This window comes from Pan paniscus, chromosome 9 (assembly GCF_029289425.2).
Source record: "Pan paniscus chromosome 9, NHGRI_mPanPan1-v2.0_pri, whole genome shotgun sequence".
In the NCBI taxonomy this organism is placed as follows: Eukaryota; Metazoa; Chordata; class Mammalia; order Primates; family Hominidae; genus Pan; species Pan paniscus.
This window is the reverse complement of record NC_073258.2, coordinates 121,202,452-121,227,160: the sequence shown is the minus strand read 5'-3', so window position 1 is coordinate 121,227,160 and position 24,709 is coordinate 121,202,452. Positions and strand designations below refer to the sequence as shown.

At 49.7% G+C, this 24,709-nt stretch overlaps 1 protein-coding gene across 5 annotated transcripts in view; it reads right to left on the bottom strand.

Moving 5' to 3' along the window:
• GRIK4 (glutamate ionotropic receptor kainate type subunit 4) overlaps positions 1–11,046 on the bottom strand; it is a 477,471-nt gene extending 466,425 nt beyond the window's left edge. For 2 of the 5 annotated variants that reach the window (XM_057299272.2, XM_063608842.1), the window contains exon 1: positions 10,843–11,043. The gene's annotated coding sequence lies outside the window, so the exon portion shown is untranslated. Of the gene's footprint in view, positions 1–10,842 lie in introns of all 5 variants that reach the window. The other 3 variants (XM_057299271.2, XM_057299273.2, XM_057299274.2) reach the window with 2 other exon arrangements.
• Between the last annotated feature and the right edge of the window lie 13,663 nt (positions 11,047–24,709).

Below are 24,709 nucleotides of genomic sequence, written 5' to 3'. Positions count from 1 at the left end.
AGGTAGAAGGAGACTGAAAGTTGGCTTTGCTTCTTGTTCATTAGGTAGCTTCACATTCAGAAGGCTGGAATGGGGTTCCAAGGAGGGTGCAGAACAAAGACCCATGGGAGCCAGGCGCAGTGGCTCACACCTGTAATCCCAGCACTTTGGGAGGCCAAGGCGGGCGGATCACCTGAGGTCAGGAGTTCGAGACCAGCCTGGCCAACATGGTGAAACCCTGTCTCTATAAAAATACAAAAATTAGCCGGGTGTGGTGGTACACACCTGTAGACCCAGCTACTCAGGAGGCTGAGGCAGGAGAATCGCTCGAACCCGGAAGGTGGAGGTTGCAGTGAGCTGAGGTCGCGCCACAGCACTCCAGCCTGGGCAACCGAGCGAGACTCCATCTCAAAAAAGAAAGAAAGAAAAAAAAGACCCATGGGAAATCAATTTGGCTCAGTCTAAGGTAAAACCTCCTGGTATGTTTAGAAGTCACTTGCATTGACTGAGCACATTCCCTACGCCGGGCAAGGCACTGGGTGCTTTCATGTGCTCCCTTGTTTCACAGCTGCCCAACTCAGCGATGGCCTGCCTTAGGATCACTCCAGAGCACGGCCCAGGCTGCCTAGTTCATATCCCGGCTCTATCACTTGGCTCATGTGTCATCTTGGGCAAGCTACATAACCTCTGTGGTTATGTATTTCCTCATGTGTAAAGTGGGACAACAGTACCTACTTCATAGGGTTGGCTGGAGAATCAACTTAATACATACAAAGCATCTAGAACAGTGCCTGGAAGGTGGTAAGTGCTCAATGATGTCAGCTTTCAGAAGAAGGGGAAAATGGAGAAAGAGGAAGAAGAGCAGAAGGCGGCAGCAGCCGAGGCAGGATAACCACCCGCGGGAGATAATAGAAGCTCAGGTAGGATGTCAAATGCAATGATCTCGAGTTCCTTCAAGAATAAGATTCTAGGATTCATTTAACCTCCCTGGACTTCATTCAGTTTTCCCAGCAATACAACAGGCGTTCTCATTACCTGACAAGTGCTGCTTTCTTCCGTGTGATATTCTCTACCTTGGGAATAGCAGGTGTTCCCAGGGACCACTGCCTCTACCACCGCACAAACTGGAAGGCACAGGGTGGCAGATGCAGCCCTGGGCAAGGGGCAGGAGTCCTGGGAACTGATCCAACTTTCCAATCAAATAACTATGTGGCTTTCGGCTAGTTACTGAAATTCTGAGAGTCTGGGACAATAATTTTAACTGCCCTCCTGTCTCTCAGGTTTGTGGCCCTGTGAGCTCTTTTGGGGAGAGGACACAAATCACCAAGAACATAATAAGCCATTGGGCATGTGAGTACCATCAGAAAGTGGCATTGTGGGCCGGGCGTGGTGGCGCACACCTGTAATCCCAGCACTTTTGGAGGCCAAGATGAGGGATCACTTGAGCTCAGGAGTTTGAGTCCAGTCTGGATAACACAGTGAGATTCCATCTCCACAAAAAATCAAAATATTCGCCAGGCATGGCGGTGCATGCTTGTAGTCCCAAGCTATTGGGAGGATCAGTTGAACCCAGGAGGTTCAAGCTACAGTGAGCTGTAATCATGCCACTGCACTCTCGCCTGGGTGAGAGTGAAACTCTGTCTCAAAAAAACGAAAAACAAAACAAAACAAAACAAAAAAAGAAAATGGCATTGCAACTTCAGCATAAGGGCAGAGTTGTGCTGACCTCCCACCTGGAAATAACTCTACAGGGTCTTCTGCATATCCCGTGCCCCACCCAAACCCACTTTTGTCTTCTTTAATTCTGAAGATGCCTCTGCTGCCTCCAAAAAGAGAGATGTTCCAGTTTCCATCCCATCACCAGCCATGCTAGGGACCTTGTTCTGTTGTCATCTTAGGAACTGAACTAGGCTAGGGGAGATGCTGTCAGGAGCAATAACGACCATGAGTCTAACAATGCTACCATCGGATTTCTTCCAAAGAGACTCCCTATTCTGCTGCTGTTGCTGAGAGTCCAAGACCCCAGTCAGATTCCACTCCTTCTAATCCTCGGCTATTAACCTGGGGCAGCCAGGCCAGCCAGCCAGCCAGGCCCTTGGAGGAGGTGGTGAGTGGACACAACCCTGGTTGGTCCAGTGGGGGCAGGACTGCTTTTAACCTCCTAAAGTCCTGTCTCACCTCAGCACTAATCAGTGCTCAGACTCAGCAGCTCAGGAGAGGGTCTCCTCAATGCTTTATGTCGCTGCCTTCTTCCTGCCTCCACACCGGGCCCTTCCCTGGATGGCCTCCATGGTGGAAAAGAATGGCACGTGATTCAGGAGGTGGCTCTTTAATCACTTCCCCAATACTGCCAGTGACCCTCTCACTCAGGGATCGAAGAAATCAGGCCAAGGGAAGGAGAGTTCCAAAATGCATAGAGGCGCCACCACTCATTCTCCGCGCCTGCTGATGGCTGGACGGGCTGGGACTGGGGCTTGAGGGTGCCGGTTCTGGAAATGAGCATTGGCCTCCTTGCCTAAGAGATGAGGAACAGAAATATAGAAGCAGTAGTGAGGTAGGCTGGGCGCAGTGGCTCATGCCTGTAATCCCAGCACTTTGGGGGGCTGAGGCGGGTGGATCACCTGAGGCCGGGAGTTTGAGACCAGCCTGGCCAACATGGTGAAACCCTGTCTCTACTGAAAACACAAAAATTAGCCAGGTGTGGTGGTGGGCACCTAGAATCCCAGCTACTCAGGAGGCTGAGGCAGTAGAATCGCTTGAACCCAGGAGGCGGAGGTTGCAATGAGCCAAGATCATGCCTCTGCACTCCAGCCTGGGCAACAGAGTGAGACCCCGTCTCAAAAAACAACAACAACAACAACAACAACAACAACAAAAAACCAGTAGTGAGGTAGCCAGAGGTAGAATCTAGGAATTAGGGAGGGATTAGTGCATATTTCACATACACTTGTGCACCCACAAGCATGCATGCATGCACACAAAGGATTTCCCACTAGAGCTTGAAATCACACTGCCTGGGTACATATTTCAACTCTGCTTCTTACCAGCTATGGGACTTTGGGATAATGAATCATCTACTCTGAATCTCAGCTTCCTCATCTGTAAAATGGGTATAATAAACTTAAGGTTATTATCATAGTGCATTTGGGCTGCTGTAACAAAATACCATAAACTGGGTAGCTGGTAAACAATAGAAGTTTGTTTCTCACAGTTCTGGAGGCGGGGAAGCCCGAGATCAAGGTGCTGGCAGATTCAGTGTCGGGTGAGGGCTTTTGGGTTCATAGATGGGCCTCCTCACTGTGTGCTCACACGGTGGGAGCGGTGAGGGGGCTTTGCGGGTTCTCTTTTTAAGGGCATAATCCCATTCGTGAGGGCTCTGCTCCATGACTTAATCACCTCCCAAATGCCCCACCTCCTAATACTATCACTTGGAGGTTAAGCTTTCAACATGAATTCTGGGGGAACGCCAACATTCAGTTCATAGCAGTTATTAGGAAGATTAAGATAATACATGGAAAGCACTTTGCATTGTACTTGGCACATAATAAGCATTGAATACTTATTAGCTATTATTATTGTCATCATCATTGTTGAATTCACAGCTATGTGTCAGCCTAGTGTTAGAGACAAAAGCACAAGGCCCTATCCGTGCCCCCACAGAGCCCATGGTCTAGTGCCTTAAAGAATCAAAATCATCCGCCTGCTTAGTTCTAGACCGATTTTGTTTGGATGTTGCAACTGGACCAAACAATTTGTTGAAGCATCTCTTTTCCAGCCCTTTCGCTCCTGCATGCAGGGCCACAAGACCCAGCAAAAGACACAGGCTAAGCCAGGCACAGTGGCTCATGCCTATAATGTCAGCACTTTGGAGGCTGAGGCCGGCGGATCACCTGAGGTCAGGAGTTTGAGACCAGCCTGGTCAATGGTGAAACCTGGTATCTACTAAAAATACAAAAAAATTAGCCGGGGCTGGTGTTGGGCACCTGTAATTCCAGCTACTCAGGAGGCTGAGGCAGGAGAATCACTTGAACCTGGGAGGCGGAGGTTGCAGTAAGCCAAGGTCGCGCGCATTGCACTCTGCCAACAGAGCCAGACTCCATCTCAAAATATTTAAAAAATTTTAAAAAGACACAGGCTGGGAAGCCTGGAGCCCTGGGCTTATGCTCCAGCTCTGCCACTCCCGTTACACTGCTTGGACAAGTGACTTAAACACCCTGGGCTTTGGGCCCCTCGTCTCTCTGGGGCTTGGACTAAACCCACTATAGACTTTTCTGATTAAAAAATATATATATAGCTTTGCTGCCTCCCAAATCCCCATCCTTTCACCAGCCTTGCTAGAGACACTATTCCGTAGAGTCTTAGGAACTGGACTGGGCTAGGAGAGACGCTATGAGGATGCAACACAATAATAACTACTAATAACCACTGCTGCCACGGACTGGTGCTCAGCACAGCTGCCGAGAGTCATGGAGGCCAGGGTGGGCTTGCATAGCTTTGTGCCCAAAGTTGCACTGCTGGAACTGGAAAAGCTGGGATTTGTCCTATGTATCTGATCTGGAAGTGGCCAGGCCAACCACTACACCACACAGCCTCAGGGGGAGCAATGGAGGTTGGGAGGGAGACACAGGAAATGCCCTTCACTCACTCCCAGAACACAACCTCCCTTCTCAGCAGCCTCCCCAGGGTGGAGAACAGGGAGAGCAGAAACCGGCCAATACCGGCTTCCCCTGCCTCCAGATGTGCCCTATCTTCCACGCCTTCTTAAACTTTTCTTTTTCATTAAGTGTGCCTTGCAACCAGCCTCTCACTTACACAACTTAACCTCCTCTGGGCTATTGATTTCTCATTCTATTAAATCTTCCTCTTTAACTCTGGCCCTTAAACTCCAATTCTAAACCTATGTCTACTCCCCAGTCAGGCTCCCAGGCCACCACTACGACTCCTCTGTGCTAGAGGCCGGCCCCTTCCCACTCCCTCCTGGGGGCCTTCACAGGACTATCACACTCAACTGGGAACTCCGTGAAGTAGAGTTTACTCTATGCCTTTGTTTATAGGGTGGAAATCGAGGCAGCAATCCTAGCCCGGCCTTCTATTTCCCAGCTGTCCCCTTCTCGAGATGCCCACTGTGACTCAGCACTCAGGCGTCTGCGTCCTCTCTCCCGACACCCCGCAGCGCGGCACAGCTGTCACCCTCACCACTTGGGTCTCCCTGCTCTCCAACTTTAGGCGGAAGTCAGGGGTGCACAGGCGGGGGCACCGTTTGCCTCAGGGGGCCTGCCCATGGCCTCCCTGGGGCAAACGATGCCAGCCTCACTTTGACAACACAAGCGGGCACCAAGAGGCTGGACACTGAGGACAGGAGAGGATCGCACCAAGGAGCCTGGGACACCCCATTCCCGGAAGCCTAAGGCCACTCAGCCCCTCTGGCTGCTCTTCACCCTCCGCAGCCTCTGAATTTATCTCTGTAACAAGCGTCTGTTAAACATGAGTTGAGGTCCCTTAAATGGGACAAATATTGACTTAACACCTGTTCTATGCAAGCACTAGGGATAGCTCAGTGAACAAAGCGGACAAGGCCCTGCCCATGTGGATGGCAGCTCCACGCTCGGTCCCCGGCGGTGACAGGCACAGATGGAGGAACTTCCAGGGCAGTGAATATCAGACACGAGGGTACCGTGGAGGGAGGGCGGCGAGGGCTGGCAGGAGGCTGGGGAGGTGAGACTGAGGCACGCGAGATGCCTTAAGCTGGCCCCCGGCAGCACGTGCCCCAGGCCTGTTCCTGCACAAGACTAGACAGTGGCTGCTGCCCAGGAACGCAGCAGCCGCCGCCCAAGGTGAGCCCCGATGGCTCCAGGCTCCTCCTCAGGCACAGCGCATCCAGGCACGCACTGTCAGCTTTCCCTCAGACCTGCTTCCCCCTCCAGCTTCCCTACTCCCCTCGCATCGCCCTTCCCCCTGGTCTCCAGCACTGGAAATCTCAAAGTTATCTCTGACACTTCCGGCTCCTTCATCTGCTGCATCCAATCTGTCAGTGCGCTCTGCTGTTCTTGGAAATGCCATTCAAGCTTACCCCCCTTTCGCCTCACTGTCACCAGCGCCCAGGCCCAGCCCTCAACCCACGCTTCTGCACAGCACTCCTCTGCCCACGAATCTTCACCGGCTCCCCCGAGCCTGCTGCACTGACCTGAGCCTTCTCTGTTTGGTGGTCAGGGTCCTCTTGGATTCCAGCAGTTCTACCCACCCCGTCTACCGTGACAATCCGCTGCTCCCTGACTCCAGCCTTCTGCTGCACACGGGACTCTTCTCCCACTTGCCTCATCCTGTGCCCGAGCGCCCAATCCTCAGATCATCCTGTCTCCCCTCATCCTGCCTGCACAGCCCCTTCTCAGCCTCCTCACTGTGAGTCTTCCTTCCCCCATTCCTGAACACCCCTGCCAGCTCCTGCCAGGTCTGAATGCTGGTGGCAGGTGCAATCAACACACACGCCATGTTCCCAGAGACCAGGTGTCTTGGTGTGCTAGCTACCCAAACTATCACCCTGTGGGAGAGAAGGGTCCTGCCCACCCCCAAAACAGGGGACTCCACAACCGCCCCATCCCTGCTGGGCTCTGTGTAAATGACTTGAGTGCTCAGTTGTTTAAAGAAAACCTGTGATGAATCAAAAAGTGTCTCCCTCTTGTTTTTTAAGGCAGAGGATGCCCAAGTGTAGGGGAAGAAGCTGGGGTCCTACCGCACTCACCAGTCTGGGATGTGGGACAGAGTGTGTGACCTCCTGGGACTCCCTTCCTCATCTGTGAAAAAGGAGATGCCCACAGCTAACTCGCCGGGTAGCTGGACTGACTGAGCGAAACAAACGAAACAAACGGAGTACGCAGTCAATACAATGTTACATTGATTCCTTCCTTCCTTCCCATAATTTACCCAGCCTGCAACTGTGGCATAAGTTTTTTGTTCATATTGGATTTACTAAATGTAAGGCATACCCTATTTTATGTAACAGAATGTTATAATCAAGCAACAACTATATCTTATGTCCTTACTATGAAGAGGGCCGATTTACAGGATGTTGAAGAACAGCCTCGCTCTGCTGGGAGTTGGAGAATGTGAAAAGGTGTCAGGCAAAGGCCTTGCTCCTCCAGGGATCTGCCGTCTGGGTGCGGAGACAAACGGACAGACGATTACCAATACCAGGTAGGAGCAGGGGGCTCAGCCAGCCCATACAGAGGGAGAGCAGAAGGAGGCCACTCAGAGAATGTGCCCTCCATACCCACGCAGGTGCCCTTCACACTGGACGAGTCACACTCCCACTCACATTCCATGCTGCTAACCCTCTGAAGCAGGTGAGATTTATCCCCATTTTACAGGTGAGGCCAGTGAGGCTCAGAGTCCCCATTTTACAGGTGAGGGCAGTGAGGCTCAGAGAGGTGAGGCAACTTGTCCGAGGTCATGCAGGGAGTGATGCGAGGACAGGAACCCAGGTCTGCCTGATACTTGGTAGCTGGAACTGGTTCCTCTTCCAGCAGCACCTTGAAGGCTGGGCAATATATGGATGGGAGGAAAAGAGGAGGAAATGCAAAGGGCCAGGGTGAGGACACACAGTGCCAGGGCTGGGTGGCAGGGGGAGGCGGGACAAGATCATGCCAGACACCACGTTGTGACATAAAGTTGGGGTCAGCGTGCAGAGGGCCTTCACCTCCAAGGCATCTTGGAAGGCACTGCCACTGACGGCTGCTGAGACAGCGTCCCCTGTAAGAAGCGTTACCCTCTGTAAGAAGACAGGCACAGTGGCAGGATGGCTGGAAACTGAGGCTGGAGGCCCAGCAAGGAAGCTTTCAGGACCGTAACTCAGGGTGAACAGCCAAAGGCCCAAGTAGGGACCACGGCAGTGGGAGAGCAAAGGTCGGAGTGGACACTCAAAGTGCCCAGAAGAACTGAGTGGGCTGAGGCCTAAGGCACCAAAGAGAGGGAAGAAGGGTGCCCCAGGCGCCCCGGCTGCATGCCTGGGGGAACCCAGCCGTTCTTTCCACAAGGAGGAGGCAAGAGGCAGTGCCCACTTGGGGTAGGGGGTGGTTGGTTGGGTCTAGGGAGTGGCGGGACACCCAGGCAGCCAGTCTAAGGCTGAGGAGACTACAGAGCAAAGACTCCACCAGGCCTGGGGTGGGGGTGGAAACGGTGAGCCATCACTGGAGAGGGCGAAGGGGATGAACCGAGGAACAGGCAGGACCAAGGGTGGGCTTTCTGAGAACCGAACAGCTGAGACCTTAAAAAGCAACAGCAACAAGCCCAACAGCACTGGACTGAGCGTCCAGGGGCCTGGGACCCAGCTGTGGAGCCTTGGATGAGGCATCCAGCCTCTCTGAGCCTCAGTTTCTATTGGGTCATGAATGCCTCCTTATAAGGCTGTCTGTAAGGAGCGATCAGATGCTTGCAGGGCTGTAGTAGAGATCAAATGAAGTAATTGTTCTGAGAGGCATCTGGAATGCTGCAGAACCCCATACACACATAAGGGATTAGTACTATGCAGAAGCACCAAGAGATGCATCCTTCCCACACACGCTTGGCGCTGCCCACCCTCGCCAGCCACACGAAGGCCAGCTTCCGCCTCGCTGCTCCTCTTGCCTTCTGAGCAGTCTCTCCCCCAACCCAGGGCCGGTCCCCCTGTCCTCCCTTCCATCTCTGGATGGCTGAGAACCACCTCAGAAGCAGCTGAGCTCCTCTCTCCTGGATGCCCTGACTCCCTGCAGCTGGGACTTTCTCCTAGAGTCTCTGCCTCTCTCCCGGTACTAAAGTTCCCTCTCCATCCTAAGGGAAAACCAAAGTGGAAATCAGACCACGAAGCCGACCAGGCTCTCGGAAGAATTTTCATTGCTGGGGAAGACAGCAGCCACCGATCAAGATGCCCAGGTAGGGGGATGGGAAAAACACAGAAAACCAAGATCCCCTCTCAACCTCCCCTCCCGAGCATCCACCTCTTCCCCACCCGGAGGGACCAGTGCTGCCTCTGGGTTTCAGGTGGCAGGTCCAGAGGAGGACAGAGGGGTGGAGCTGGTGAGGCAGGCGGGAGGCTGGTGGGCAAGTCCGGGCCACAAGGAATGAACAAAATATGGAAAATTAAACCCAGACACTGTAATGTGTGCATATTAGATTAACTCTCCGAAGGGTCGTGACCTTGAGGAACACATCCAGCCAGTGAGAAAAATAATAAACCTGATTAATGATGAAGCCTGAGCTGCAGCTTCAGCAAATAAAGCCAGCATGATGACGCCCAGTGGAATTCCAGGGGCTCCCATCCCTGGTGGGACCGGAACACAGTGGACCTCGACAAGCCCCTCGCCCCTGACCACGCGAGCACAGACACTCAGGGAGTCAGGCAGGACCGGATTTGTCTCTCAGATGCCCACTACCAACCCAGGCGGCCTCTCTCCCCGGAGATACCACGCCCGCAGTTTCCCGGTGCTCCTAGAAGTGTCACTACCACCCAGGTGACCCATAGGGAGTGAAAGTGAAGGTAGTTCTTTGTTCCTGGCAGGGCTCAGTCCTCCTGACCAGCCCTCAGACCTCTTGGCCTGGTCTTGACAGCTGCCCACTGCCTGGCAAAAGGGCCCAGCTGTGCCCAGAGCTCCCCTCCTCTTCCCAGACAACCCAGACCCTTGGGAGACATGCCCAGGAGAGCCACTGGAGGGAGGCAGGGAGGTGGCACCGCGTGGCATCACCACACAACAGCACCAAGAGGAAGATGGCAGCATCAAGTACAGATGCCAAGAGCCACGCAGCCCAAGGTCCAGCTCGGGAGTGGCTCGGCCCGCATTGCCCCACCACTGCCAGGCAGACGGGCCAGAGGCGCCCGGGGCCCAGCCCCCTCGGCCGCCTCCTCCACCACCCCAAGGCCCTCAGCCAACTCTCCCCAGGCTCCAACTCCTCCCCTCACTTTGCTCAGCTCAAGGGAGCCAGGGAAAGAGACACAGGTGCTCTCAGTGCCTTGAACCCCCTGTCCCAGCTGTCGCCTGCACGCCCTCCACCCCAGCCAGGTCAGAGCGCACAGCTCTGCCAGTCCTCACTGAAGAGAATCTAAATCAGCTCCCCTCCCCCTCCGCCCCAGCCCCCTCCCCCATCACGCGCCCATTGCAGGTCTCTAGAGTTTCTCCCTCACTTCCCACTCGGATGAACTAGGGTGGGATGGGTGGGAGCCCCATTCTCCCCGGGAAAGAGGATCATTTCTGATAGGACGCTGGTTCCCCCAAGCAAGGCGGTGTGCAGGGTGGGGGGGTGTGGTGGTGGCCCGAGTCCAGTGCAGGGGCAGGGGGCAGTCGAGGCAGATGGCAGTGAGGAAAGGGGGAGGGGGCTTGGTGGGATGCCAGGCTGAGCCGGGATGGGGGGCTGCAGCCAGGGAACAGCGGCACTGGGAGAAGCGGAGGGTGACGAGGTGTAAGGGAGACGCGCCAGGCTGGGAAGGGGCTGTCATCCCTGCAGGGGGCAGAGGCAGGGCTGGGAGTTGCACGGGGAGGGGGAGGACCAGAGCGGGAGGACCGCGAGCCCGGGGAAGGGATGCGGAGGGAGGGAGACGGACCGGGATGAAGACTGGAGGAACTACGGGGGCAGAGCGGTGGGGGGTTCGGCGGCGAATCTGGAGACGCAGGGACCGAAGTGCCAGGGACCGGGCTGGCGGGAGGCGGGAGCGGGGAGGAGGGCGCGGGGGCGGGGGCCGGGGCAGGGGTGCGGGGCCGCGGCCCCCGAGGGCAGGAGCGGCGGAGACGTCAGAAGTCGGGGTGCGGGTGCGGGAAGGGCCCGCGCGGAGGGGACTCGGGGGCGCGGGGGCAGCGCAGGGAGCGGGCCGGGGGCGCCGCGGGGGGCCGCTGCCCTTACCTGGTCGGCTCCGCACTCTGGGGGCTGAGCCGGGGGCCGGGCGCTGCCGGGCCGGCCGCGGGGCTGCTGTTGGCCGTTTTTCCTCTTCCGCAGCAGCCGCGGCGGCTCCAGCCCGATCCGCCCGCAGCTGAAGGCAGTCTGTGTCCGGCTGCGAGCGAGCCCGGCGCGGGGAGCGCGGGAGGAGCGCGGCGAGGCGCGGGGCGCCGCCCGGCGGGCAGCTGGGGAACTGCTGCGGCCCCGCGCACGGCCGGCCGGGGGGGCGCCCCTTCGGGGCTGGGCCGGAGCCCCGCGGGCAGCTGCACGCGCCCCCCAGCGCCCCTCGGAGCGTCGCCCGGGAGCCCAGGCGCGGGGGCGGCGGGGGCGGCGGGAACGGCGGGGGCTGCGGCGGGCAGGGCGGGCGCGGGTCCGCGCGGCCGGGGGCAAACTTGCGGCTGCCCGGGGGCCCGGGGCCGAGCGGGAGGCGCCCGGCTGGGGAGCGGCGCCCGGCAGAGGCCAGGGGCGCGCGGCCAAGCGGGCTCTGCGAGGTACGGACCTCAGGTGGGGAACCCGGCGCAGCCCGCACACTCCACCGCCCTGCGCAAAGGGGCAGCCCGCCCCGGCCCCGAGGAGTTATTAGCCCGGCGGCTTCAGCGAGCAAGGGGCGCCCCCTGGTGGCATTCGGGAAACAGCGCGGGGGACGAGCGTGCCCCGTTAGAAGAGACTGCGGCCTCAGTGGTGCGGAAGATGGAGAGAGGTGGAGGTTTCATGGGAAGACACAAGAGCACCTTGTTCAGGAGACTGAAGAGCAACAGCTTGCATGGAGTCATTCCAGAGCACTGTTGTATACATACCAACATCTTGGGAGGATCTCATGTTACGCATGAAGATCCTGAGGCTAGGAGAGGTGAAGGGACCAGGCCAAGAACACACGGGGAGCAAGTGGCAGGACCCAGGAGGCAACCCCGCTTTCTGACACGCGGTTCATTTCAGTACACCGTGTGGTTCATCCTAATACAACAGAGTTGCCCTTAGGAGGAGGCTGGGTGAAGAGGGAGTGCAAGGGACACGTGACCCCCTCAAACCTATTAGCTCCCGCTTATCCAACCCGCAGGGTCTCTGTCTTGGGCAGACCACCAAACTGATCACACCAGCCCTCTCACCTTCAATGGCCTGTATCCCCACACCCAACCGCCAGCACTCCCACAATCTCATTAAGCTCTCTGTGAAGGGTTTGTTCACAGACGTCCTTGGTCAGGTCTCACGCATGAGGCATACTATCGGGACTATAGACTGTTCTGGACGTTGCATTCCCCGAGGAGGGCTGGCTGGCTAGCCTGGGCGCATACTGGGCCTCCTGCTTCAGGCAGTATCTGGGCCTCAGGAGTCGTGCCTATCCCTCCCCCAGCTCCACACACTGGCTGGATGAATGCCATATGCGAACAGGGCTCCATTCCTCCAGCCAGACATTATTTAGCACCTACTGTTTGCCAAGACTATACCGCTTACACAAGTGTGATTCCCAATAATCAACTTTGCAAGGTAGGTGTTGAGGTGACACTAGTCCCATTTTACAGAGGATGTTAAACCTGTTAAGGTTTAAGACCACTTGTAAGCCAGTCACACAAAACTAATTTCTAATTCCAACTCTATTCCCCCACTGTGGAACCCCCTCTCTCTTGTGCAAAATGGACGGAACAGCAGCATAAGCCTAGCAGAAAGTGTACGGGGCTGGGAGGAGGGAGAGGCATCCCTGTGATCCCAGCAAGCGATTTCACTTCCCTGGACTTCAGTTCCCATAACTCTAAAAGTGAGGGAAGCAGACTAGATGATCTCTCAAGCCGCGCAAACTCTGAAATGCCAAGCATGGATCCCTGGCCCCTTTCACGGGAAGAATGCAAGATCAGCGAGACCAGAGAGGCTTATTAAGTGTTTGGAAAGAAAAATACTATATAAGTGAAATGCTTCATCATATTCTTTTGCCTGGTGATCTCATCCTATTAACCAGGGAAGCGGGGAGGAGCTTTTGGCAGGTCAGAGAGTTTGCTGATGGCTCTGGAGATAGTCTTGGCTGTGGCCTCCTGAGGGCCCTGGTTTCTCCCCTTCTTGCAAGAATGGTTCTGACTTTCTTTTCCTTTCTGAAGGCCTCTGCCCCTAGAAGCAGGGAGTCCCTACCAGTCACAGGGTGGACAACAATGTCAGCGAAGTCTGCCGGTACAGAAGTCTGCTGTTAGCCTCAGCCTGGTTGCCCCCACCCACTCTCCTGTCTCCCCTTGCTGCAAGATGTTGAGTTCTTTGGGATACTTACTACTTGCTCTCCACCTTTTTTACTACTGAATTTCAGTATCACCTATCAAAATTCAATTCCAGGCAAGCTGACTTCTCAAGCTCAGCTCCAGGAGTGGGAAGGTAAGTCCAGATCTTTTTTGGAAGCCACAGGGGGAGAATGTCAGAGGGCCACGAGGCTGGCCCCGCTGATCTACTCTGAGGCTGCTGCCTTGAATGAAAAAACAGAAGGGTTGGGAAATGGGGCTCCCACCTCTAGAACCTCTCATCTGAAACATCCCTCACAGCCAGCTGCTATGCTGTGCAGGACGGATAGGATTCATTGTGCTTGGGCGCCATGGTGGTCGGAGCGCACAGGAAGGAGTTTGTTCTCTTGGATTTATCTTTAGTTTCTTCCATCTATCTGCCTCTGGTATATCCACTAAGAAGAATATTTGATCTTAAATGTACCTGCCATGTCTTTTCCGAAGGTCCCTTTGAAGGTTCATCACACATTCATAATGATCCCTCTGCATAAATGGGGCCAGCTGAGGCACACGGTGAGCAGGTGACTTGTTGTCACCTTGCTGAGTGGCACATATCATATCATGTCACCATGTCTTAGAAACTATTGCAGCGGCCCTCTAGCTCATCTCCCTGCCTTTAAATTGGCTCCCTCCAATATGTCTACAAATGGCTGCCAGAGTGATATCTCTAAAACGAGCTTCACCACTTCACACCCTTGCTGAAAACCCCTTCATGACCTCATATTGAGTCCAAAACTTTTTTTTTTTTTTTAAGACGGAGTCAATCCTCTGTCACCAGGCTGGAGTGGAGTACAGTGGCGGAATCTCGGCTCACTGCAACCTCTGCCTCCCAGGTTCAAGCGATTCTCCTGCCTCAGCCTCCTGAGTATCTGGGACTACAGGCACCCGCCACCACGCCCGGCTAACTTTTGTATTTTTAGTAGAGATGGGGTTTCACCATGTTGGCCAGGCTGGTCTCCAACTCTTGACCTCGTGATCTGCCCGTCTCGGCCTCCCAAAGTGCTGGGATTACAGGCGTGCACCACCGCACCCAGCCTCGAGTCCAAAACTTCTTAGCACAGCATACAAGTTCCCTGCTTACTTCCCCACCTCACCCATCATCCATTTCTGTCCATCTCACCTTCAGTCAGTACCAAGCAGCATTGAGTTCTCTGCTCATCCCATTTCATACCTCTGTGCCTTTAACACACTGAATTCTGCCCAGAGTCCCCACCCCACCTCCCACATACACACTGATACACAAGTTCCTATTAACCGCTCAGAATTCTGTTTAGGAACCGCTTCTACTAGAAGTTTATCATACCTGGCTATCTAGTCCCTTCCCAACAGAAGTAATTACTCCCTTCTCGGGATGTCTCTTGTACTTGTTAGAGTTTATGGTCACTTACTTGTTTCATGTCTGCTCTCACTAATAGACTGTGAGCTTGTTCTCCTGGATTTATATTTTAGCTTCTCCCTTCTTTGTATTTGCCTCAGGTATATCCGCAAATCAGATATTTGATCTTAAATTTACCTACCATTTCTTTTCCAAAGGTCCCTTGAAGGTTCATCTCAAGTTCATAATTAGACTATAGGCTTTTTAAAAAATCTCTGGCCGGGCGCAGTGGCTCACACCTGTAATCTCAGCACTTTGGGAGGCCGAGGCGGGTGGATCACCTGAGGTCAGAGTTTGAGACCAGCCTGGCCAACGTGGAGAAACCCTGTCTCTACTAAAAATACAAACTTATCTGGGCGTGGTGGCATGGGACCTGTAGTCCCAGCTACTCAGGAGGCCGAGGCAGGAGAATCACTTGAACCGGGGAGGCAGAGGTTGCTGAGATCGTGCCATTGCACTCCAGCCTGGGCAACAAGAGTGAAACTCCAACTCAAAAAAAAAAAAAAAAAAAAAAATCTATTAACCACACAGTGCTTGGCATAGGAGATTCTTAGTAAATGTGTTGAATGGATAAACCAATAGAGAGAAGGGGTTAATGAGGTCTACAGTTCTGGCAAATCGGATTTGCTCCTGTCATTTGTCCAGATGAGTCAGATGAAATCCTAACTGGCAAATATGAAACTGTGCCCTTGGTAAGCTTAAAGTCTTTACAACCTAAGTTGAAGTTGGGGTTCACATTTGAGGAACTTAGGTTGAAGGAAGCAAGGGCCTGATTATATATCATATTGCAAGACTATTAAAATTCATCAATCCTATCGGAGTACTTAAACTCCAGATTAAAAGAAAATAAATTCTGTGTTCTTCTTGTCACTTGTTTGGAGGATAAATGGTTCATTCTTACAGCAGATGTCTCACAGAACCAGTTTTGAAGCAGAAGTGAGTTAGAAGGAGAAATGTTCTCGATGTTTACTCATGCTTTAAAGGATGCAGTAAGCAGTGGTTTTGCCCAGTGATATTATGGGCAAGTATTGGCAAAGAGCAAACATATATGTGTGTGTGGTTCACATAGTCCCCAAGTCTCATGGCAGCATGCTGTTTAACGTAGCTGGCTGCAAATACTACATCGAATGTTAAAAGGTCCCATCCCCACTTGACAACTATATTATTACACAGCTCCCTCCCCGCAATGTCTCTTGTCTCATTTATTAGTCTAGGTGTAAAGAATACTGCTCGCATTGAAATTAAAAGAAAAATTTAGATCATCCTTAATCAGAATATAACCTGCCTCTCATTCCGCAGCCCTGCTCCCATCCCTCATGTGAGAACATAATTCATTTCTACCATGTGTCTCAGTTTCCACTTGCTATTCTGCAGAGGAGATAAGCTGCTGTGACAATAGTTCTTCGAGACATCTTTGGTGCCTATTATGTGCCAGGCACCAAAGACAAAATAGGAAACCAGACAAATCCAGGGCTGGTCCCTTTAGCGTTGGTAGTCAAGTAAAAGATGTTATAGAGGCACTACATTTTCCTTCTAACAGTTTTGGTCCACTTGACATCAGGTATGTTCTTTATGGCATTTTGCAATTAACTCAGTTACACGGTCATAGTTTAGTCTGACAGTCTGGATGGAGGCAGGGGAAGGGGCGTGCGACTTTTGGCAACTCAAGAGTTGGAGCCAAGGGCCTTTAGCACACAGAGGCTTGGGTATGCACTCAGAATTCTCAGTCTGAATCTTCCACAGACCTGCATTGTAGCCGGGAGTCTTCCACTATGGCCATGCCTGTCTGGGAAAGGGGACTTGCTGCTCATTTGCACAAATAAAGGCTTTAACCAGTTCCACCATAGTAGGGGTACTATGCTTACATCTAAAAGCGGGATTTTACTTGTGATAAGCTTTATACTTTCACATTCATCTTTCGTCATTTGATTCTCATAGTTGGTCCAGGTAGGTTCCATTACACGACATTATAGATACAAACCACTCAGTCAGGAAATAGCAAAACTGGGCTAAAACTCAGGGCTTCCGGCTGCACAAAAGACACTGGTCGAAGATCACTATGAAAGTCAAGCTGTGTAAAATGTTAAGCAAGTATTAAAGCCGCAGTATTTTCCCCCATCCTTTTACTGTTTTTCTTCACCACTTCCAATAATAAGAGCAACTGAAGAAACAATCCACTCAAACAGGAGGAAGAGGTCGGAGGCTGAGGAACAGAGTGGCATTTTCTACCTGGGAGCAAAGTACAATCACTTAGCAATGGAAGGTACAGAGAAAAGGATCTGTCTTCTCAATGCAACCACCCCAGGATATCGAAAATAAGGTGGCAGTTTTCATATTGCCCCAGGTGTTTGGGGTTTGCAATTTATCTAGAGTATACTTTTGTCTGAAGACTGGCATTAAATATTCCTATAAATTATTATGAAATAACACAGGGATATTATAAAGGCATTCAAAGGCAAAAAAGTGTGTGCATATACATATGTGCATATGTGTCTATATGTGTATACATATTTCTGTATATAGGTACTTCATAGATACATATATCTCTCATCATATATGTAACTTAGCATCATGCAATAGAGCAATAATTTATTGTACAGCTTCTGTCTGCCAGGTACAGCATAGTATTAGACACTATAGGGTACAGAAAGAAAAACTGGCCATGGTTTCTACTGTCAAAAAGAATATATTCTCATGCATTTAATTTTCCCTCCTAAAGGAAAACCTTTAAATTTTATCTCAGAGCAATGCTTAGGAATTTGGGCTCTCTTAAGGAATTCGGAATAGCAAAAGGTATAAGATTCTATTCACCCAGGAGGGACTTCTTACTCTTCGTAGCTCAGTAAGGGATAGGTTACTTTCAAGAGGGGTATTATATAGGAGGCTATGCCCGAGTGTGAAATACTAGAAGAGATACCTTACCAGTGAGCTGCAATTATAACAAAGGTTTCCTTTATAGCGACAGTTAACATACACTCATTTCCATCTTGTTCTTCCAGATTCCAGGCAAAAATCTTCATTTTAAAACAATTCAGTTATCTTAATTCGGAAAAGACAAAAGGGAAATGTAGTAGCTATCTTCAAATACTGAAGATCTTTCTTACGTTGCTCCACAACCAGGACCAGTGGATAGAAGTTACAGAGAGGCAGCCGGGCACGGTGGCTCATGCCTGTAATCCCAGCACTTTGGGAGACCGAGGCGGGTAGATTACCTGAGATCAAGAGTTCGAGACCAGCCTGGCCAATATGGTGAAACCCCATCTTTACTAAAAATACAAAAATTAGCCGGGCATGGTAGCACGCACCTGTAATCCCAGCTACTTGGGAGGCTGAGGCAGGAGAATTGCTTGAGCCCGGGAGGCAGAGGTTGCAGTGAGCCAAGATCGTGCCACTGTACTCCAGCCTGGCCAACAGAGCGAGACTCTGTCTCAAAAAAAAAAGAAGTTACAGAGAGGCCACTTTTAGCTCAAATAAGAAAGAATTTATGAGTTGCCTCAGGAGATAATGAGCTCCCCAGCCCTGGAAGTATACAAGCAGATGGATGGCCATCTGCCAGGGCTGCCCTAGAGGGTATTCCAGCAGTAGATTAGGAGGTTGAATGAGGTAACTTCCATCTCTAAATTCTTGGATTCTCTCAGTCTGTCTCCTTGGCCCAAGGCTAAAAGGAAATTTGGATCTTTGGAGAAATGTAACACTTATTGTTGAAAGTAAAAACTTGCCTTATGTTTTTGGACCTTTTTCTTTAGATGTATGGGTGCTTTTCTTTAAATGCAGCGAAGATACTTAATACCAGAAAAGGCAGTAATTACTTAAGTGCTCTATTGACAAAAGTAATATTATTGACACACTGAAGTGTTACTAGGTAAATAGCATTAATGGCCTTTTTTAAAAAGGATACATTTACATGAGAGGAAGACAGTTCCAAAATAAAACCAATCTGAATAGATGAACATCATGTTTGTTTTTTAAAATGACTTCTTGTAACACACACATGCGTATACTTTCAGGAATGAAAACAGTAAGTAGAGTAAAAATGAAAATGTGTCTCTATATATTGCTTTATGCCTCCATGTCAGACTGCACCTCCTGCCAGAGGAAGGATGGTTTTCTTCAAGCATTTTCCAGCATTAAGCATTTGGGTAAACTTCAGCACACACGGCAGGGTGCGGTGGCTCACGCTGTAATCTCAGCACTTTGGGAGGCTGAGGTGGGCAGATCACATGAGGTCAGGAGTTCGAGACCAGCCTGACTGACCAACATGGTGAAACTCTGTCTCTGCTAAAAATACAAAAAGTACCCGGGCGTTGTGGCGGGTGCCTGTAATCCCAGCTACTCGGGAGGCTGAGGCACGAGAATCACTTGAACCCGGGAGGCAATGGTTGTAGTGAGCTGAGATTGTGCCACTGCACTCCAGCCTGGTGACAGAGCTAGACTCCGTGTCAAAAAAAAAAAAAAAAAAAATCCAGCACACACAATAATACCTTGTTCTTCTGAATACAAACTGACTCCAAGCTACCCTCCCCCTCCACCCTTCTGAGGGAGTACACTGCTTTTAAAATGCTAATTAATTAGGCCCCCTGTTGAGGTGTATGGTTGACTTAAAAATTTGGCTGGGAAAGAGGAATAGAGAAATTAAACTGAAAAACAAAAGTTGAAGAGGTAGACCCAGCTGAAAATACCTGTATACAAATACCTATACAGTTAATAACCAAGTAACTCCTATCTCTCCCAACCCCAAAGACAAGATTTTTATTTTTGGTAGCCATAGAAGGGTCTGTTTTATGGTGTAGTTGGCTAAAGAAGTGGGTGGGGGAAGGGAGAAAAGGTTTATTAAATACTGGAGGCTACTCCCAGGACTGTGTTTTCAACCATCAGTTGAAGTTAGCGAACAATTACTCCGTGGCTCCTAGGTGGCAGGCACTGTCCTCGATTTTTGCTGGGTGTGGTTCCAGTCCCCAAGAACCAGCTCACTCCAGTGAGACCTACACAGGCAACATTCCCCTGTGCACTCCCTTAGTGGCGGCCCCCACTAATTCCAGTCCTCAGCTCAACACTGTTGCCTCTGCACCTTACTCATTAACAACAAAATCAATCTGAATGCACAAGTAAATGCATTTGGATACATATCTTTTTTTTTTTTTTTTTGAGATGGAGTCTCGCTCTGTCACCCAGGCTGGAGGGCAGTGGCATGATCTTGGCTCACTGCAACCTCTGCCTACTGGGTTCAAGCAATTCTCCTGCCTCAGCCTCCCCAGTAGCTGGGATTACAGGCAGCCGCCACCACACCCAGCTAATTTTTATATTTTTACTAGGGATGGGGTTTCGCCATGTTGGCCTGGCTGATCTCGAACTCCTGACCTCAAGCGATCCACCTGCCTCGGCCTCCCAAAAGGCTGGGATTACAGGCGTGAGCCACTGCACCTGGCCTTGGACGTAGAGCTTATATATAAATCTGAACTAATGAGTAGTAAGCATTCTGAGGATAAACGTGCAAAGCACTTCATGGTTTACAAAGTGCTTTCACAGCCATCATCATATTTCTCATTTCAACCCTGAGTTGTGTTATCCTCGTTTCAAAGATAAGAAAATTTGTATTTATTTTTAATATTATTTGTTTGTTTTGAGACAGGGTCTCACTCTGCCCAGGCTGGAGTGCAGCGGTAGTATCATAGCTCACTGCAGCCTTCAACTCCTAGGCTTAAGCAATCCTCCTGCCTCAGCCTCCCATGTAGCTTGGATCACATGGGTGTGCCACCACACCCAGCTAATTTTTTGACTTTTTGTAAAGATGAGAGTCTCACTTTCTAGCCCAGGCTGGTCTCAAACTCCTAGGCTCAAGTGATCTGCCTGCCTCAACCTCCCAAAGTGCTGGGATTACATGTATAAGCCACCATGCCTGGCTGAAAATAGCTATTTAGTAGTAAATTGTGAGCCTTTAAGTTGTATTTTCTGATTTGAAATCAAAATATTCCCCTTCCACTAGTTATATTTTAACAACCCCACCACCATCCTGATATAAAGAATCCGCGGTACAAAGTGATTCACCAAACCAAGCTGTGCCACTGAAATGAGCTAAAATCTACATTCCTGCTCCGTAAGGTTCCAGGCTCTTTTCTTGTAACTGAGCCAAGTCACCAGCTTTGCCTTGGGCCAGATGAAAAGATCAAAACATTCTTTGTAGAATGGAAAACATAGGTGAAATCAAAACAGCTGGAAAATTCAACCTATCACTTGAAATTTCAAGAGTAAAAATTAAGGTAAAAAAAATCAATCCTACTTTTAAAGTAAGTTCAACTGTATCTTTCTCTCTCTTATTCTGCGCCTTGTTTTATACATGTGCCTTGTTTCAGATGTGTCTCTCCCAGGGGCAGGGTCCAATTGTTTCTCATTTTAAAATACAATATTTGGAAAACATTCCCCAGGATAACATACACCGTCCATTATACAGGTTTTAGTCACTAGGGCTGAAACTAAGCATCTAGACTCTGAGTCCAGACAGAACCGTGCTATTCTTTGTTTAACAGAGCACATGGTTGACATTTAATAAATGTTAGATAATAAAAATAGAAGCAGTACTTCAACGTAACAATATCTGAAGAATCTCATTAAGCACAAAGTAAGGTAAACAAACCACCATCACACATCTGGATTTGCATATAAAAGCACGTTCTCCTTCCATTATAAAAGACAGGGACCTGCTGGACAGCGTGTTTCACCCAACACCATGGTAAGAGAAGGGAAAAAAAGGTTCTTTTGTTCAGCTCTCTTCCCTAATTATACCTTAGATCTGAGTAAAGAAAATATAGCACACATGATCAGAAATAATTTATCACTAAATAAATAGCAATGGAGTAGGGGGTTAATCACATTATCAATAACAGGGTGAGCAGAAATGAACAGATGGGAGCACCAAATTATTGACAACAGCATGAAACAGAAAAGGAAATTCAAAGCCAGAGGAGATGAGTCAAGAAATTAAACTTGGTTTCCATGTTAATTCAAAATTGTTTGGGAGCTGAAGGAAGAGGGAAGCAATGATAACTCCAGCAGAGAAACTGCTCATTAATATCCTAGCAAAACAATTCTCTGATAATAGGAAATATTATGATGTCTCCAGAGAAAAGACAGAAATTCAGATTTACTCTCCCATCCATAGAGCTCATGGATGCTTTAACACAGTACATTCAACCAAGCTGAATAAATATCAACAAGAAGGTTAAAACATTGATTAGGGGAAATACTTCACATTACTGACATCCGAAAACAAACAAACTAGCTAAAAACAAAGCAGGCGGGGAGGGGGGTGGGGGGTGGGGGATGTAGGCTGTTTTATTCCTCTGGAAGTAATGCTGGTGATTCGTGGTTCCAGCTGCCCAGCAGGTGGCTTGAGGTAGGGATTGGGGAGTAGGAAGCAGAGGGAATGAGAGGTGGGAGGGAACGTTTCCTTGGTGCAAAGCTATTGAAGGCTGCTACTATTGGGTTTATTATGCTGTTTTATGAAGCGACACAAGAGATTACCCAAACATCTTCAGCTAACATCAAGACTGCACTGGACACCTAATAAAACAAGTAGCTTGGCCGGGCGCTGTGGCCCACGCCTGTAATCCCAGTACTTTGGGAAGCCGAGGTGGGTGGATCATTTGAGGTCAGGAGTTGGAGACCAGCCTGGCCAATATGGTGAAATCTGGCCTCTACTAAAAATACAAAAATCAGCCGGGGGTGGTGGCAGGCGCCTGTAGTCTCAGCTGCTTGGAAGGCTGAGGCAAGAGAATCACTTTAAACTGGGAGGCGGAGGTTGCAGGAGCCGAAATCGCACCACTGCACTCCAGCCTGGGCGACAGAGCGAGACTCTGTCTCAAAAAAAAAAACAACCAAGAAACAAAAAACAAATGGCTTGTAAAAAATTGCCAAATCTTCTAGATGATTGAATCTATATAAATCCTCTCCTGTCTAGCCTTTTGGTGTCATATCACTTCATAATACTTGTCTAATCTTAGCCAAAACAAGGATAAGAAGTTGGAGGTTACAGCAAGAATTTAGGAAGGGACTCCTCCTTACGTTCACATACTTAACAAATGGTCTTTCTCTTTCTACCCTTTAGTTACCAAAGAGCATGGGGGTGCTGGGAAAGGTCAGCCCAGCTGCCTGATGCTAAATAAAACTGCTCTCAACTCTCAGTATCACTGCATCTCTGAAGGTGGAGGGAAAACATGAAGCTTCCCTGGTGTCTTGCCGGCCATCGTGCAGTTAAGACTCCAAGGCACCTCATCTCTTTTGCCACACTGTTCACAGGCATCTTGAAGGGAAAAACGAAATTGCTGGCAAGTTGGCATAATGTCAGTGCATCAGTAGATCCCACTGAGATTCTTTAAAGAAAAAAAAAAAACATACATTTTCACAGCTTATCCCAACTGTCCTTGCCATATGTTCCTGTACGCGGTAGACTTTTTGGACTATGAGGAAATCAAAAAACAAAGTGTAGCAACTGGCTAGTCATGGTGGCTCAGACCGGTAATCCCAGCACTTTGGGAGGCTGAGGCTGGAGGATCGCTTGAGGTCAGGAGTTCAAGACTAGTTTGGTCAATATGGCGAAACCCCATCTCTACTAAAAGTACAAAAATTAGCTAGATATGGTGGTGCACGCCTGTAGTCCCAGCTACTTGGGAGGTTGAGGCAGGAGAATTGCTTGAACCCAGGAGGTGGAGGTCGCAGTGAGCTGAGATCTCGCCACTGCGCTCCAGCCTGAGTGACAGAGCGAGACTCTGTTTCAAAAACAAACAGACAAACCAAAGTGTAGCAACTGACCTCTTATGAGGTATTTTATATTGTGAGGGGCAAGCAAGAAATAAAAGACTAATTATGACCGAATATAAAGTATTTACTAGCTGCTGGGCACGCCACGTGCATTGTTTCATTTTCGTCAATGCAACCCTGAGGAAGGTACTATTATTAACTCAGTTATTATTAACTGACGCTTAACGAAATTCACTTGCCCAATGTCACGCAAGTCAGTAAGTGGCAAAGCCAGCACTTTCTGATGTCGAGAGACCATGCTTCCTACCCACTATGCCACATACACCAATTAGAAGTCTCAAAAAAATAGAATGGGTTATTGGGCAAAAAGATAAGTTCCCTAAGATAGAAGATGTTCCCCCATCTCCAGTGTGAGTAGAGAAGGGACAAAGGCACTGGGTCACTCAGTATGAGGACACAGTAGGTGATCTCTGAGGTACTTTTTTTTCTTCCATTTAAAAAATATATAATTCATATGCCATAAAATTCACCATTTTAAAGTGTACGACTCAGTGGTTTTTAGTATATTTGCAAGGTCATACAGCCATTGCCACTAATTCCAGAACATTTTTGCCACCGCCCCCTGAAAAAATTCCAAATCTTTTCATTACCAAATATCCATGAACACCCTCCCCTCTACCCAGTCCCTGGCAAACACTAATCTACTTTCTATTAGTTTTCCTATTCTACATATTTCATATAAAGGAATCATACAATATGTAGCCATACAATTGGGGACCGCCTTCTCCACCTAGCATAAAGTTTTCAAGATTCATTATGTCGCTTGTTATCTGTACTTTATTCCTTTTTTAAGGGCAAAGAATATTCCCCTATATGAATATACCACATTTGGTTTACCCAATCAGTTGACAGACTCTAAAGTACTTTCAATTCTGAGATTTTATGACACAGATTTTATGCACACAATTATGGATTATGTCCTTAATCCAACTGAAACAACACGAACGACAACTTGATTTAGCTCTGGAACTGTATTTGCCACATCTTGCTAGACATCTGTAAGTTGAGACAACACTGCTACCTAAAACTCAACATGGCCAAAATTACACTGATTTTCCCCTCAAAGCTTATCTCTGCTCTATGCTTTCCCAGTTGTTAATCAATCTCTGGTTCACAGAAAGTCTTGTTTTTTAAACTCCTCCCTCTCCTGTATGCTACATATTAACTTACATGCTAACATCTGTAATTTCTACCTCAACTACACCATTTTTCCCCTTTCTGTTCCTACTTTACCAAATGTAAGCCTCTTGTTCGGATATTATCACTCTGCTAGCCTTCCTGCCTCCCAACTCTCCTTTGCCTGCTTTATTCTACTTTAGCATAATTCAGCTGCTGAGTTAATCTCTTTAATGTTTAGTTATGTTCAAGTCATTCCCAAGATCAAACACCT